We start from the raw sequence: 15,927 nt of genomic DNA, 5'->3' as shown, positions 1-15,927 counted from the left end.
TCCAAAAAGTAAAGAAAAATTACAAAAATAATAAACCCTAATACAAATTTTTTTTTCCTAAAAAAAAATAAACAAACCCTAAACTAAAATTGTCTTCTTTTCTGTTCTTTTTGCTTTAATCTTTAGCTCCAAGTCTTTATGAAATCACCAAACTCTTTGGCTCAATTTTCTTTATGATCCATAACCTGTAGACATAAGATAAATACCCAAAAACATAAAAAAAAAAATAAAAAAAAAATAATCTAAAACCCCTAAAAACAAGTCCGTGTCGGCGGCGCCAAAAATTGATGTGATTTGTAGATAGTGGTAAAAGTGGTTCGATTCTCAGACTTGTGAAGGATATTAATTAGACTTAAATTCTAATATTAAAATAAAAACTCACTAAAAATTATAGCAACCTCAATCAAAGATGATATCAATATTAAAAGAAACACTGAAGCTAAGACTCCACTATTTTCCAAGTTCAAAGTGATTAAACCAATACTTATATTTATGCAATTTTCTCGTTTAATTTGATTCTAAAATATTGCAACAAGTAGATTTTAGAAAGTAGTAATTGTAAATACCAAGTATGAAGCATCAAAAATCTTAAAACTAAGCATACTCCATCAAAATAGATCACAATTACTCAAATAAAAATCATATTCAATAATAGTTCAAGGAAAATAATCATATAATTATTGCAAATAAAAAGATAAAAATAGAATATACCACTTTTTGTTGGAAAGATAGCTTCCTCTATCGCCTCAGCAATGGAGTTTAGCTCCTCATATTAATCACTTGCTTAAAATATTGGTTTATGGTTCAAAAGTTGATTAAAAGGAAGGAAGACAATAAAACAGACAGTTTGCAACGCTGTATTGGCGCTACAAAGAAGCTGTTACAAACGACGAACTGTTACAGAGACCTGTTGGTTACTTTAGCAGTGTTACAAATTGATACGCCTAAGTGTTGAGATATTAAGACTGAAAAAATGACTGTTTTGAATGATGTTTGTTCTTCAACTTCTTCTTCTTCTCCTGCTGGTGTAACTCGCTCTGCAACTCGACTGATTCTTCTCTTTTGGGTTCTAAACTTCTCCTAAGGTTGCGTACCCTCTGCTGTGACTCCCTAGCCTCATATATATACACGGAAGGTCCCGTATAAAGCAAGTGAAGTCCCAAAAATAACTCTTTTCTTCGGCAGTAATACTCAGAATTTTCTTCTCTTCCAAATCTTCTTTACGCGGTTTGTGAGTTATAAAACTTCCTAAAACTGAAAGATACGAATCCCAGAGAGTAAATCCTTCGTTCACATCACCAAACTTCCACAAATATAACCAATGAAACTTCCACGAATAACCAGTGCCTTGTTTTATCCAAACCGAAGATTGATGCCTATTTTTCGAATCTGTGCCACCTACAATCTCTGTTCTGACTGATCATGTACATCCCAACTTATCTCCACGTAAGAAACCTCTCCAATACTTCACGGAATTTCAAAAAATCCGATAATATTTCCATCTCCTTTGTTCAGACCTAACTCCACATAACGCCCTATATTTTCGAATTTAGAAGACCTACCAACCCTGTTTAGTCGTAATAGGGTGGTACCAATCCATTCCAGGGTCAAACACTGAGAAAAACTCAACAAAATTTAATCCAGCTCTTCCCAGGAAAATACGCAGCTTGTACACCAGATTCCCGCCAATGCTGAGATTTGAACGATAAAGAAGGATAGCCCCTAACCAGAGTGGGGGTGCCGATAGCACCTGCCTTGGGGTGTCCTGAGGGTGCCCCTTAGTAATTTGGGTACCACTTATCCATAGTGAGAGTTCGAATAACAAGTGTCCTCTGGGCGCTTTTACCACTTTTTTGAGCCAATTTTTTTCAAAAATGTTTATTAGCCAAAAATACCTACAAATAAATAAAACACCATAATAAGTACAAAAATGATCCCTAACAATATATAGAATCGAGAAAAATCGGACACAAAAATGTGTCTATCAACGCACTGGAACAATTCTTTGGGATCGTATTCCAAACAGTAAAGGAACAACAAATCTGTTTGGTAACAACTCTCTTGATTCTTTCAGATGAAGATATCTCAAGTCATCTGCAAAGGCTCTCCCGTTTAACCAATAAACTCCTTTGCCTGGTCAAATCAATCTATCCAACAACTACCGAAGTAGCAGAGTTTAGATTTGCAATCAATCAATATAGAATCAAACAAGAAACTATAAGGTGATGCCGATCTTACACAACTAATCAATCGAATAAATCCGATTCTAGTTGGATCCCAGCCGATCAAGGTTTGTTCACACCCAAAGATATAGAAACCAAATCAGAAATCTTTTTTGTCTTCAAATCTTCTTTAATCTTCAATAAACACCTGCACAACACCACTTGAATCTCTTGTGATCAATCACGCATAGAACGGAGTCTGTTAACAATGGGATTATCATAAAACGTCTTTAGATCTACAAACATTTCTAAAGATCCCGTCGAAACATCGATCTAGTTTTGAGTGAATCTTATATCAGAATAGAAGATTCTCAAGAATAAACAAACTAGGTGCAATCAAAGTTCAACAACCGTTAGTCAATCAAATCAATCAAAAACTAAAATAAACTGCAATTATCTAGTTTCCCACCAATGGTACTCGTAGACCTTATTGATCCCACAGAAGTCTTTAAACGAGCGGTCGTAAGAGATGTCGCCTAATTAGGGTACTTTCCTCTTTGGATAGACGGCTCCACCAGAAACAACAAGAAGATGAAGTTTGCCTTGCTCTTAGGATAGCTTTCTCTAAATGAAAACTTGGGTATTTATAGACCAAGGATGTTTGGACACTAAGGAATTTCCAAACCGAATATTCTCAAGATATGCAATAAATGTCCAAATCGGTTTTCATAATTCCTGGAAATGCTTTTTCCAATATTTCCGAAATCTCACTAGAAAATCTCCAATTAGTAAATGCACATTACCGATTTTTATTTTCCAGAGATATGTATTTAATTTCTGGTAATGAAAAGCATATAAAATTAATAACCTTAATTAAAAGATTCTTAATTTATTTCGGTGCGGGATCTCCTTGAGTTATTAAGGAATATCTTTGAACAATAAAAAATAAGAGTTACTGATCATGTTCAAAGTATGTCGATGTCTTTTCTTTGTACATCCTCTTTCATATTTACAATCTTGGAATCAATTATACCACACTTCCAAACAAGTTTAGAATTGGTTCATCTGTATTCCAAGACAACTATGTGATTGATCAAATATCAAATCACCAATCATGGGTTTACAATTTTATCAAACACAAGGATCGGTTCTTCCTTAATATGGTTACTGGGACCGGTTACATCAGTTACCATGATCGGTTACATCAATCACCAGGACCGGTTACCATATTCTCATGGTATTACATGTGATCGGTTACACAAGTCACTAGGATCGGTTACACCAATTACTAGGACCGGTTGCGCCAATTACAAGGATCGATTACACAACTCTTTTGTAATCGGTCACACCAATTACTAGGATCGGTCACACCAATCACAAATATCGATCATACCATCTCAGGTGATTACTTAGGATAGGTTACACTAATAAAAGTCATACCAATACATAAGTCACGCACTGTGATTAGTTTTACCAAGGTACATAAAAAATTATGATCGTCTCTACTAACTCACACATATTGGTAATCCAAAGATATGCAATGAATAACAATACCAATAAGCCTAGCGATTTCCCTTTAGATTCATAAAACAAGTTCATGAATGTATTTCCTTTAAACAAATGTAAATATTGTTTCGTAGGACGAAATCTCCACCTTTACCAATACACATAATCACAATAGCATTCATACAATTATGTCGATGTCTTATATACTGAAAAAGCGGGGGTCTAACAACCTCACACAATATTTCGTTTAGCAATATGTATGGACTAACTCCAATATACTTTCAAGAGAATCAACTAGACAGTCAGACTCAATCTTAATAAAAAGTATATCAAAGAGTTATATCTCAATCTCTCAATTCAATACGCAATCAAACAAATAAGAATTTGCGAGCCTGATTGAATATAAGAGAAATAACTTGAACGGTACCAAAGACCAATGCTCAAGGATCAATCAATTTCAATCAACAACCAAAGGTTGGATTTACCAATTGATCGATTCAACGCACAACCTGTGATATTTCAATTATATAACAAAATATAATACGGAAAAGAAATAACACAGACACCAAAAGTTTTGTTAACGAGGAAACCGCAAATGCAGAAAAATCCTGGGACCTAGTCCAGATTTGAACACCACACTGTATTAAGCCGCTACAGATACTAGCCTACTACAAAGCTAACTTAGGTCTGGAATGTAGCTGAGCCCTAATGAATCTCACACTGATCAAGGTACAGTCGCGTTCCTTACGTCTCTGATCCCAGCAGAATACTACACACTTGATTCCCTTAGATGATCTCACCCACAACTAAGAGTTGCTACGACCCAAAGTCGAAGACTTGATAAACAAATCTGTATCACACAGAAAAGTCTATTGAATAGATTAATCTGTCTCCCACAGATATACCTACGAGTTTTTTTTCTTCGTGTTTTGATAAATCAAGGTGAACAGGAACCAATTGATAAGCCGGACTTATGTTCCCGGAGAAGAGCCTAGTATTATCAATCACCTCACAATAATCTTAATCGATTAACGAAACAAGATATTGTGGAATCACAAATGATGAGACGAAGGTGTTTGTGACTAATTTTCTATCTTGCATATCGGAGATATAAATCTCAAGCCAATATTACGATTGCACTCAATCACGATAGAAAACAACAAGATCAGATCACGCAACTACAGAGAAAATAGTTGGGTCTGGCTTCACAATCCCAATGAAGTCTTCAAGTCGTTAACCTACAGGGTTTCGTGAAAAACCTAAGGTTAAAGGAGAATCGACTCTAGATTATGCAACTAGTATCACATATGAGGTGTGGGGATTAGGTTTCCCAGTTGCTAGAGTTCTCCTTTATATAGATATCAAATCAGGGTTTGCAATCTAAGTTACCTTGGTAACAAAGCATTCAATATTCACCGATAGATGAAAACCTGATTAGATTCAAGCTAATATCTTGGAACCGTTAGATCGAACTTAGCTTGTTATACACAAATGAAATGCGCCTTCATTTAGGTTTGAGTAACCGTACCTAAACGTTTACACCTAGTCGGTTCAACAATAGTTAACCAATGGTTAGCCATATGAGAACTTTCATATCAACCTTATTCATCTTCACCATAATAAGTTCAAATGACTCAAATGAACTAGTTAGAGAGTTGTTCAATTGCTTAGATCTCATAGTAGTATACAAGACACAATCGAAGCAAAATCGATTTTGATTCACTCGACATGAACATTATAGCCACAATTTGCAAAGATTGCATTCCATATTATATAAATGTTTTAGTTCATGAACAAACCGATTTTTAGAAAGTAACCTGCTTAGGTATGCAAACGGGTATGCATACTTAAGTGACCGTATTGAGTTTGTTTTTACTTCAAAACTCCAGCATAAATTCACGGACGTGAAATATCCCCCAGTATGCGTACGGGTACGCATACTCACCCGGATTTACAACAACCGCCGGTATGCGTACGGGTACGCATACTTTAGGTTCTCGGTTTTGGACTTTTACACAAATGTGAGAACAAACTATGTTTATATCCAAACATGGTTACTTTCTCTAAACTCTCATTTCAATCATTGAAAATTTCTTAGAGGATGTTAAAATAGTTGTTGTTCACAAACTATTTTCATCAAAATGATTTTCAAGTTATTGAAATAACCAACATGACTTTCATCACGAGTAAAGATGAACTTGTCCAAAGAGAAATCTTACCAACACATATTTAAATAAATAGATAAGTGAGACAAACTCGGCTCGGAACAGCAAATCTATATAATTGAAGCCTATACAGCAATACGACTTTTGTCTCAAAATATGAGATAGAATAGATAGACTTTTGAGTGATAGATAAGTTCAAGTCTCCACATACCTTTTGTTGATGAAGTTCCACAAGTTCCCTTGAGTAGTTCTTCGTCTTCATTCGATGAACGTCGTGGAGTCTAAAGCTCAACTAGACTTGTTATCCTAATCCGAGACTTAGCTATAAGTAGACTAGAAATCAAAACTTATAGTTTTGGCAACTAAACTTGACAAACAAGCTTGAGATAGCAACGCTTGCGAGTTATACTGAGCAATGCTCTAACGATCTCCCCCTTTGTCAATTTTAATGACAAAACTATCAATACATATGGAATACAAAATAAATAAACTTTGTAGCTTCTCATACAAATGCTTGATCTCCTTGGTTCTTCAACATTACTCGTAATCTTCATAACTTCCAAGTACTCCAAGGATTCTAAATTTGTTCAACTCAGCATCATCGTTGTTGAAGATCCGTAGATATAACAATGAGAAAACAATAGCTCTCAATCATTGTTATACAATGTCATAGTATTATTACACAGCATCAAAGTTCAATTGTATCACAACTCCGACAACAATACTATGGTGATATGTATCACTCCCCCTTAGTCAATACTTCATCTCACATGAAAACCACTCCCCCTTAAATAATGATTCGAAAACTATATGTATTTGTAGTGTGAACTACACATTAATTCTCCCCCTTTTTGTCAATAAAATTGGCAAAGGTACGAAAATTAGTGGGATCCTAATGAAATTTCCATAGAAACACTTCATGACCAAAAGAAAAGCACATATCAACTTTTTTAGATGCAATCATATTTCCGAAACTAGATGCATTCATCAAGAAGTTTATAAAGATACAAGATAACCCCTATAATATTCCACAGTCGCACTCCCCACAAAGATTTGGCAATTAAGCTCAAGTTCAAATAAGAACTCTCCCCCGTAAAATGTCATTCCCGAAAGAACAACAAGAACGACCTTACTTTCACAAGAAAATAAGGATTTCTTTGGACATTAACAAATCACATGAAACATGAATTTGTGATTAACCACAAAAGAACCCGTGATTAATTAAATTAATCAATTAAATTAACCACAAAAGAACCCGTGATTAATTTAATCGGAAATGCTCACATAAGAGAACTTGCGGAGCCGCACAGTATTTACATAAAGATATGGATCAGGGAAGATCAATAATGCGGAATAAACAAAGATTTATTTTATTTTTTTATCACTATTTTCACAATGACATACAATAGACTTAATCTTTGTAACCAAGAGTTCATCCTTTCTTCCATCAATATTTGCATAATGACATAAAAGATTTAACTTTTGTTTGTCAAAAGTTCACTCAATGTTTTATCAATACTTGCATACTGACATATGAAAGACTTAACTTTTGACCATGTATGGGACAATCATAGTTCGCGGATGCAAACACACATATCCCATAACAAGTTGCAATATATAAAACAATAAAGATTAATACTGCAAAATCATCTTCTAAATAAACTTTGGAATTTAAATAAATAAATCTAAAAACATTGCAAGATGAAAATCGTTGGAAATAGCTATGTGTACTCACAATAATTGCTATTCTAAACCCTAGTTATACTTCTTAAAACACAATAATAAATTCTCATAAGAAGTTTCCTAGACATAAGAAAATCGACAAGCTAAGAAACAAAGAAAGACTCCTAAACCACCAAAACCGAAAACGAACTGAAATCAAATAACCTTTTTGGAATCCTCACGAGCCTTGAGATCTTTGAGCTTGTGATTGACAACATCCACTGCCTCTTCAGAGAAGATATCCTCATTGAGAAGTTCTTTAACATGTGTCTTCATGAGAACAAGGTCAGAATTAACCTTTTTCAACTCAGTTCTTAACACATCAAGACTCTTCATAGTATCAACGAGTTACATTTTTGCTTCCTCAAAGTATTTAAGAAAATCATGAACCACTTCAGCAGAGACCATATCCTCATTCTCAATATCCTGATGTGTATAGGAATTGTAGCATGAGGCATTAGGAGAATCATCTTCTACTAGGGTTCTGTTCTTCCTCCCTTTAGACTCGAAACCAAGACCTTTATCTAGAAAACCTCTTGCAAAATCACCAGAGCTAGAAGATGAAGACATTCTTGACAAAACACAGAACAACCCAGAGTATGCGTACGTGACTCAAAAGGTTTGGTATTTAAATGGTTTCTTAGGGAAGGTAACTTTTAGGATTTCCAAAATTGATTCGTGACAGTAACACGGGTACCTGTACGAACACAACTTGACCCAAAAACAAAACACACACACACAAAAGGTCATACATTTACGTCATGACAGAATTTCTGCTACGTGAATATTTTCACAAAATTTTGGCTCAATAAATTTTATATCTCCATAGAGAAACAAATTAGAGCGCAAGAGTAGCAAGCAACTTAGTTGCAACAAAAACTTCTTCGAAATAAAGGAAAAAAGAAAACAAAACGAAGAACATCTTCAGACACAACCAATACTTAAGCAAAGTTGTCTATTGATAGTAGTTTATCTATGGACGATAAGAAAACAGATCAACTAAACAGGAAGCAATTTTTCCAAAAGTATACCTGATTATTAACAAATCTTACTCAACAGGATTTTTATGAGTAAGTTCTCAACCCTTGTGATTAATTAGCACAAGAATGAGCCCTAAGCTCATTAAATGAACGATGTTCGCGGTTGAGTCTATTTTTACTTTCAAATATAGGAAAAAAATCCCTTTTGAAGTGAAAAATTATCATAAAACTTATTGTCATCAAAATACGAGACATAGTTTGAGTTCTTACTAGCAGAATTCTGACTAGAGGGAATTGACAACCTATTGACGATCTCTTTATATCCTTCAAATATCATGTTTAGGTTGTTTTTCATATCATCATTTTTGCTCCCTTCTCCTGATACTTTATCCATATCAAAAGCAAAATTATCTCCCTTTTTGTCAGAAGAGAATTCTTGAGCTCTTCTTGGACGATTTCTGTTAAGAAGTCTGTTATGCTTTTGAGCATTTGAGGAACACATCGAACTGACTTTCCTGGTAGAATATACAAGATAAGTACTGGAACCAATTAGTTTAGACATACAAATATCAGTTACACCTTTGAGAATTAAATCTAAGGTGTGTTGAAGTCGAACAATGGAATTGTTATTCAACCTAGAGTTTCTCTTTTGCTTAACATGCCCTTTTGGATCACAAAATAGACACACTTTCGGATCACAAGAGTGATTAGAGAGTGCAGACTTAACATCATCGTTTGGATATTTTTCCCTCCATGTGATGTGGAACTTCCTTGATTAGAGGAGTCTATGAGCACATCTTTTCCAATATGAAGAGATTCTGATTTTACTTCTGGAACTGGAACTCTTTCAATTGTGACAGAAGTAGATGGTATAGTAGACTTTTTGGAGCATCCTTGAATAGAGAGTTTACTCAACAAATGTTCAATTTTCAAAGCATCCTTTTTGTGGTTTGCCTCGAGTAAGATACCTGATGACCGAACTACATCGTTATCCTTGCAAGGAGCTTTTTCTTTAGAGTTACAATCTCTCACTATACCGAGAAGAACATTGACATTGTTTTTCAACCGATTAATTCTATCATCCTGGATTCTAACAAGATTTAGAATCAGTTTACTCTCTTCAGCTGATTCCCTTACATCAACTGAGTCAGACTCATTTGAAGGATAATCGGGGTAACACATGTCAGTGTCAGTCTGTTTCATAAGAATACTAGGTTCGTCTATATTTGAGATTGACAAATATTTCTCTTTAATAGACATTATAGAAACAGAACTTTTGTTTCTGGTGACGCGTTTTTCAGATACAGTTCATCCGTCCATAGAGTTACATCGCTATAAACACAGACTTATAAGGTCTTAAACGTGTTTGCCTGCTCTGATACCAATTGAAAAAGCGGGGGTCTAACAACCTCACCCAATATTTCTCTTAGCAATTTGTATGGACTAACTTAAATATACTTTCAAGAGAATCAACTTGACATTAAGACTCAATCTTAATAAAAAAGTATATCAAAGAGTTATATCTCAATCTCTCAATTCAATCCGCAATCAAACAAATAAGAATTTGCGAGCCTGATTGAATATAAGAGAAATAACATGAACGGTACCAAAGACCAATGCTCAAGGATCAATCAATTTCAATCAACAACCAAAGATTGGATTTACCAATTGATCGATTCAACGCACAAACCTGTGATATTTCAATTATATAACAAAATATAATGTGGAAAAGAAATAACACAGACACCAGAAGTTTTGTTAACGAGGAAACCGAAAATGCAAAAAAGCCCCGGGACTTAGTCCATATTTGAAAACCACACTATATTAAGCCACTACAGACACTAGACTATTACAAATCTAACTCCGGTCTGGAATGTAGTTGATCCCTAATAAATCTCACACTGATCAAGGTACATTCGCATTCCTTACGTCTCTGATCCCAGCAGGATACTGCGTACTTGATTCCTTTAGATGATCTCACCCACAACTAAGAGTTGCTATGACCCAAAGTCGAAGACTTGATAAACAAATATGTATCTCACAGAAAAGTCTATTGAATAGATAAATATGTCTCTCACAGATATACCTACGAGTTTTTGTTCCGTCTTTTGATAAATCAAGGTGAACAAGAACCAATTGATAACCCGGACTTATATTCCCGAAGAACAACCTAGTATTATCAATCACCTCACAATAATCTTAATCGATTAACGAAACAAGATATTGTGGAATCACAAACGATGAGACGAAGGTGTTTGTGACTACTTTTCTATCTTGCCTATCGGAGATATAAATCTCAAGCCAATCTTACGATTGTACTCAATCACGATAGAAAACAGCAAGATCATATCACACAACTGCAGAGAAAATAGTTGGGTCTGGCTTCACAATCCCAATGAAGTCTTCAAGTCGTTAAACTACAGGGTTTCGTGAAAAACCTGAGGTTAAAGGAGAATCAACTCTAGCTTATGCAACTAGTATCACATATGAGGTGTGGAGATTAGGTTTCCCAGTTGCTAGAGTTCTCCTTTATATAGATTTCAAATCAGGGTTTGCAATCTAATTTACCTTGGTAACAAAGCATTCAATATTCACCGTTAGATGAAAACTTGATTAGATTCAAGTTAATATCTTGCAACCGTTAGATCGAACTTAGCTTGTTATACATAAATGAAATGCACCTTAATTTAGGTTTGAGTAACCGTACCTAAACGTGTACACCTAGTCGGTTCAACAATAGTTAACCAATGGTTAGCCATATGATCACTTTCATATCAACCTTATTCATCTTCACCATAACTAGTTCAAATGACTCAAATGAACTAGTTAGAGAGTAGTTCAATTGCTTAGATCTCATAGTAGTGTACAAGACACAATCGAAGCAAAATTGATTCAAATGAACTGGTAAGAGAGTAGTTCAATTGCTTAGATCTCATAATAGTATACAAGACACAATTGAAGCAAAATCGATTTTGAATCAATCGAATCAATTCATGAACATTATAGCCACAGTTTGAAAAGATTGCATTAAAGAACTAAACCGATTTTAGAAAGTAACCTGCTTAGGTATGCAAACGGGTACGCATACTTAACTGACCGGATTGAGTTTTTTTTTACTTCCAAACTCAAGCAGAAATTCATGGACGTGAAACTTCCGCCAGTATACTCACCCGAATTACCAATAACCGCCGGTACGGGTACGTATACGTATACTTTAGGTTCCCGATTTTGGACTTTTACACAAATATGAAAATACCCTATGTTTATATCCAAACATGGTTACTTTTTCTAATATCTCATTTCAATCATTGAAACTTTCTTAGAGGATGTTCAAATAGTTGTTGTTCACAAACTATTTTCATAAAAGCGATTTTCAAGTTATTGAAATAATCAACATGACTTTCGTCACGAGTAAAGATGAACTTGGCCAAAGCGAAAGCTTACCAACACATATTTCGAGAAATAGATAAGCGAGATAAACTCGGATCGAAATAGAAAAGGTGTATAATTGAAGTCTATATAGCAATACGACTTTTGTCTCAAAATATGAGATATAATATATAGACTTTTGAGTGATAGATAAGTTCAAGTATCCACATACCTTTTGTTGATGAAGTTCCACAAGTTCCCTTGAGTAGATCTTCATCTTCATTCGATGAACGCCGTGGAGTCTAAAGCTCAACTACACTTTCTATCTTAATCTGGGATTTAGCTTAAGTAGACTAGAAATCAATACTTATAGTTTTGGCAACTAAACTTGACAAACAAGCTTGAGATAGCAACGCTTGCGAGTTTGACCGAGCAGTGCTCTAACAATCTCCCCTTTTGTCAATTTTAGTGACAAAACTATCAATACATATGGATTACAAAATAAATAAACTCTGTAGCTTCTCATCCAAATGCTTGATCTCCTTGGTTCTTCAACATTGCTCGAAATCTTTGTCACTTCCAAGTAATGCATTAATTCTGACGTGTTCAACTCAGCATCAATGTTGTTGAAGATCCGTAGCTATAACAATGAAAAAACATTTGCTCTCAATCATTGTTATACAGTGTCATAGTTTTATTACACAACATCAAAGTTCAATTGTATCACAACTTTGACAACAATACTATGGTGATACGTATCACTCCCCCTTAGTCAATATTTCATCTCACATGAAAACTACTCCCCCTTACATAATGATCCGTAAACCATATGCATTTGTAGTGTGAACTACACATTAATTCTCCCCCTTTTTGTCAATAAAAATTGGCAAAGGTACGAAAACTAGTGGGATCCTAATGAAATTCTCATGGGGATTCTTCATGACCAAACAAAAACAACATATCAACTTGTTTAGATGCAATCATATAGTCGAAACCAAATGCATTCATCAAGGAGTTAACAGAGATACAAGAAAACCACTACAATATTCCACGCCGCACTCGCCACAAAGATTTGGCAATTAAGCACAAGTTCAAATAAGAACTCTCCCCCATAAAATGTCATTCCTGAAAGAACAACAAGAGAGACCTTACTTTTACAAGAAAAGAAGGATTTCTTTGGACATTAATAAATCACATGAAACATGAATTTGTATCCAAAAAACTCGATTAAATTAACCACAAGAAAATACATGATTAATTTAATCGTAAATGCTCACATAAGAGAACTTATGGAGCCGCACAGTATTTACACAAATATGTGGATCAGGGAAAGACCAATATTGTGGAATATTCAAAGATTCATTCTATTTTTCATCAATATTTGAACAGAGACGTATAATAGACTTAATCTTTATAAACAAAAGTTCATCCTATCTTCCATCAATATTTGCATAATGACACAATAGGCTCAACTTTTGTTGTCAAAAGTTCATTCAATCTTTTATCAATATTTGCATAATGACATATGAAAGACTTAACTTTTGACAAATATGGGACAACCATAGTTCACGGACGCAAGCACACATATCCCATAACAATTTGCAATATATGAAACCATAAAGACTAATACTGCAAAATCTTCTTCCAAATAAACTTTAGAATTTAAATAAATAAATATAAAAACATTGCAAGATGAAAACCATTGGAAATAGCTATTTGTACTCACAATAATGGTTATTCCAAACCCTAGTTATCCTTCTTAAAACACAAGATAAATTCTCATAAGAATTTTCCTAGAAAAAATATATTCTCAGAGCATTTCACTTACTCTGAATGCTCTTCTCATATTCCCTATATTCATTAAGCTCATCTTCGATTAAATCAATCCTGGATTCAAGATTATCCATCTTTTCTTCAAGTCTTTTGGAGGAAGATTCAAGTTCACTCTTCAAAGCAAGAACTTGTTCCAAGACGAGATTCATGGTTAAAGACAGCTTATCAAAATGAGAGACAGAAGGATTCCCATCAAGAGAGGAATCATGTTTGTCGGAGCACATCTCATTCTTAGAAGAATCGAAATGAATATTCTTAGAGGGAAAAAGGACAATCCAGACATCACTTTCTTTGCTTGAAAGAATAGATGAGGACATGATAGAAGAGATAAATGAAATTCTCTCATCAGGGAGAAAGCTTCATCTTAAAAAGAAGGAAGATAGGGAATAAATTTCCAAAAAGACCTTTGACCAAAACCCTAACAGAATTTGGTTATCCCCAAGAAAAGGTCTTATTAGGAAAACCGTTCATGTACAGAATAGACTCTTGGCACGGTAAACAAAAATGTGCAACAAAACATAGAAACAAAAAAGGAAAACAACAGAGATATTTCATCACAACCCTCTTGAAGATTACAGTCTTAACCTTATTACAGATTGTAACTTCTCCAATCCAGAACATGATGGGGTGGTTTCTTATGAGGTGATGAAGTATTCATTGTTTCTTGTTTCTGATTTACCTTCATGGATGAAGGACCACGAAAAGCAACCTTTGTTTCCAGCCTAGTTCTGAATACCTTGTGTATCGATTTTCATAAACTATGAATGGCTTTGGAAATATCTTTTGAAGAAGGTTTCTTAGGAGATTTCCTTTTCTTCTTCTGAAAACATGGTTTATCAGAGGAGAAAATTTCTTGATCCTTAGTGCACACCGTTTCTAGAAGATCCTGATTTTCACACACGAGAGACGAACCATTTGGTATGTTCATGTGTTTTCATATATCACCCTCTTTGTCAGAGTGACTTGAGATAGTCTCAGGAATAACTTGCTGACAATTCTTAAAAGGGAATATCGAAGAAGTTCGACATTTCTTATTAGGATCACAATTGTGACAAACATCAATTTCTTATCTTAGATCAAGCAGTTGGCATTAAAGACTTTCAATCCTTTTAATCAAGGTTTCCTTTTCCAGTTGAAACTCTTTTGGAGAAGTAAGATTGTATATTATGGAATAATCAAAGCTGTTAGACGGACAAGTGTGATTCTCAGCAAGGTAGTTAAGAGAACTTTCACAGACATCTTCCTCAGGACAATAGTCAAGAGTTGCCATCCATGCTTTAGTTAACTCACTAACCTCTTCATCAGAATTTTTGAAGGTATCCTGGACACTTTTATAGCACTTGGAACAAGTTCCATTATCATAGTTTTTCTGAAATTTTTCATCCTTTTTATTGATTGTGAAAAAACGGGGGTCCCACACCCAATATTTCGTTTGGCAATCTGTATGGACTAAACCTCAATAATATTACGAGAGTGAAAACTCAATCAAAGAATAAAACTAAAGAGTTTATCTCTTTTTCTCAAATCAATCAGCAAATCAAACAGATAGAAATCTATGATCCTAATTGATGTGAGAAAAACTTGGACGGTACCAAAGACCAATATCCAAGATCAATCAAAATCCTATCCAAACAAACAAGGTCAGATTTATCAATAATGATTGATTAACGCACAAGCTGTGATATTTCAATTATAAAGATAAACAATATAATGCGGAAAAGAAATAACACAGACACCAGAAATTTTGTTGACGAGGAAACCGCAAATGCAGAAAAACCCCAGGACCTAGTCCAAAATAAACACACAATGATTATAAGATGTTACACCAATTTCCTACTACCTATTCAGACTAGATGCAATACCTGCTTCAGCTGTATTCGAGCACTTATAGAACTCCTAGCAGAACACCGATTCTCATAAATCTTCTAGAAGAACGTTAGTTCTTTAGAAGATGCACCAACACGATTGATACTTTTGATCTTTTTTTTTCACAAAACACCGATTCGATTTCCCTTTAGATGTGACTCAAGGTTTTGGAAATATTGTGTTTATTTGAGAAAAATAATTACTAGGTAAAAGTAATATCAAAACAAACTTGTAGATTAGGGTTTATTATACTCTTCAAAGAAGGAAGAGAAACCTAATTATTCTACAAAAAGAACAACTAGAATAAATCTAGAGATATCTTGT

This window comes from Papaver somniferum, chromosome 4 (genome assembly GCF_003573695.1).
Source record: "Papaver somniferum cultivar HN1 chromosome 4, ASM357369v1, whole genome shotgun sequence".
NCBI lineage: Eukaryota > Viridiplantae > Streptophyta > Magnoliopsida > Ranunculales > Papaveraceae > Papaver > Papaver somniferum.
Note: the sequence above shows the minus strand (reverse complement) of the source record.